The sequence below is a fragment of the Crocuta crocuta genome, unplaced genomic scaffold, assembly GCF_008692635.1.
Source record: "Crocuta crocuta isolate KB4526 unplaced genomic scaffold, BGI_CrCroc_1.0 scaffold2342, whole genome shotgun sequence".
Classification (NCBI taxonomy): Eukaryota; Metazoa; Chordata; class Mammalia; order Carnivora; family Hyaenidae; genus Crocuta; species Crocuta crocuta.
Genome location: NW_027532226.1, coordinates 14,483 through 17,409, shown reverse-complemented (window position 1 = coordinate 17,409; position 2,927 = coordinate 14,483). Strand labels below are relative to the sequence as shown.

General features: G+C 36.2%; 1 pseudogene; it reads right to left on the bottom strand.

Annotated features, from left to right (window-relative positions):
• The window catches only part of LOC144242941 (polycomb protein EED-like), a 23,900-nt pseudogene that overhangs the window by 17,958 nt on the left and 3,015 nt on the right, over nt 1–2,927 (bottom strand).

Sequence of the window (2,927 nt, the reverse complement as noted above, 5' to 3'; positions counted from 1 at the left end):
AAAAAATTAAAAAAAAAAAAAAAAAAAAAGGGTCAACAGATTATATAATACGTAAAGATTACGTGACCCAAAGAGTTACCTAAAACTCAGTTTAAACATCATAAAACGGCTTCCTAACAATGGATCTTATATTTCAACTTCAAAGAAAAGATGAAAGTTGATCTCAATTGCTAAGTAGCTTAACGTTTTCTTTAATGCCTGAGAAATAGCAAAACAAAAGTTAGCTTGGTGATTTTTGATTGAGCAAGTTCAAGGTATTCTTTCATCAGAATTCAGGTACACGAAGAGCCTGACTCGCTTTATTCCTTCATCTTTAAGCTATAAACCTCGTGATACCACAAGCAAACGAAACGAGTGCCTGGCAGGCTGTACGAAACACACCTTACGCTTTCTTATATAAGGGTTCCATGGGGATGGTTCAGAGCTCTGTATCTCTGCACACCTGAAAGTCACTGCCCTGCAGCTTTCAACTGGCTGCACGTAGAACTTCATCTCTGTGCCCTTCTACCCTCTAAATATTGCCACCAGAGTGTCTGTTTGGATAGTCCATCATCGTAAAGCACGATGGAGTACAGTCATGAAAGAAACTAAAATGGACTTTAGTCATTTGTTTACTCTGAACTTTCAAACCTCTGTAAAGAAGTAGAAACTATAGAAATTTGGCATGAAGTTATGCACAGTGAGGGCTATGCGGAATCCAATTATATGGCAACTAAAAATATTTACGTCAACATGTAGACTTCACTAAGTATGAGCTCAAACTTTCAAATCCAAAAGAAATTATTTCTGTGGTCTTAAAATAGGTTTACTTTATTTGCCTCAAATAATGTCTTTTAAATAATATGCTGACTTGATGGAGTCATGCCCTGGACAGAAGATAACACTTAGGGATTTGACATAAATAAAGTTTATGTTATGTCCTAGAACAAGATACTAAAGTTTTTCCCTCCAGAGAATCCACACTTAGCAGTTGAAGGGGACTGAGCGGATTCATGAGATTTCTACAGCAAACCCAAAATAGGATTCAAAACTAAACATCTCACAACATACTTTTCTAGGATTATAGACCTCTTAGAAATATAAACTTTAAGTTGAGTAATCTCCTCCACTATACATTAGCAACAAAATACACAGCAACATTAATATTAAAGTGACTGTACAGCCTGAAATCTGGAAATGCCCATACTGTACATGACTATTAACCTATTCCATAGGGAACACTACAGGCGGCAATAAATTATGCTTAGCAGTGAAAATTAACATTGCCGTACAACATTATTTCTTGATTCCGATTCTGTACAAGTTTTTGTGTGGACATTTGTTTTCGTTTCTCCTGACTACACACACACGCGCACACAGAGGTGGTTATTTCTATGTTTAACTTTTTGAGGAAGTTCTCGACTGTTTTTTTAAGGTGGGTACGTTTTACGCTCCCACCAGCAATGTACGGGTGGTACAAACTTGTCTACATTCTAGTCAACATGTTGTCTGGTTTTTTGATTATAGTCTTCCTACTAGGTATGAAATGGTCTTAATGTGTTCTGGATCTGTATTTCCCTAATGATAAATGATCCTGAGCACCTTTTCATGTGCTCACTGGACAACTGTATGTATTCTTTAAAAGAGGTCTATTCAAAACCTTTGACCGTTTTTTTTAAGGGTTGTCTTTATTATTGAATTGTATCAGCTCTTTATACATAATCCCTTATTAGATATAAAATTTGGAGGGGCGCCTGGATGGCTCAGTCGGTTAAGTGTCCGACTTCGGCTCAGGTCATGATCTCACAGTTCGTGGGTTCGAGCCCCGAGTCAGTCAGGTTCTGTGCTGACAGCTAGCTCAGAGCCTGGAGCCTACTTCAGATTCTGTCTCCCTCTCTCTCTGACCCTCCCGCGCTCTCTCTCTCTCTCTCTCTCTCTCAGAAATAAAAAAAAAATTTTTTTTCAGTATAAATAAAATAAAATTTGGAAAATATTTTCTCATATTCTGTAGGTTATTTTGCACAACGGAGGAAGAGCTGGGTTAAAAAAGTTGTGATATTTAGAAACAAGTGTGGCATTATGACCCAGATCACTTGTAAAGAAATACCTGGGCCCACCTATTATTGCCAATACAGGCATACAGAGCAAGGGAAGGCCTTCTCCTGATAAATATGGGAAATATTTCAAAAAGCTTATGCTGGAGAACTTAGCATTTTAAGGAAGTCTATTAGAGGTTTGTTTACAAAACAAACACTTTATGTCCACAGGGAAAAACAATTTTCAGATGCATTGTTTCTTACTACATGACTGGTCAGAGGTAAGACGATTCGCAACAGTTAGAAATTCTGAAAACTGTCTTAACTTTGGTGTTCTGCCACTAAAATTAATAAAGCTTAACAATCCACTGAGGATGGATGATCACAATGCATAAGAAGGGTAACACATACTTAATCTTCAGTAAAAATTATTTCATTCATGTCTCATGTTAACAGTGTATTTCATTGTCCTTTTAACCAATTCTTGGTCTGAGAAGGCTAATAAAGCCTAAGATTTCTCTACTAAAACATGCTTCATAAATTCCTTTTAAGTTCTGCCTTTATTTACCTTAAGAAATCTCTGTCCCTTCAAAAAAAAAAAGTCATTCCCAAATAAATAGGACTAAAGAAACATGTGCTTCTCTTACGTCTGCTTACTGACAGGAGGCGATTTGGATCTCTTGGGTGGAATTTCAGCTCATCGATAGCACTTCCTTGGGACAACATAACGCTACAATAAATTTATAACATTCTACTGTCATATTAAATCAATAAATTCTCTCGTTAACCTTAAGAGAATGGAAAAAAAGTTTCACTTAAAGTAGTGGTTCTGAACCCTTGGCTACACGTTAAAATCTACCCACAAAGTAAAAAAAAAAAAAAAAAAAAAAAAAAAAAAAAAAAAAACCAAAA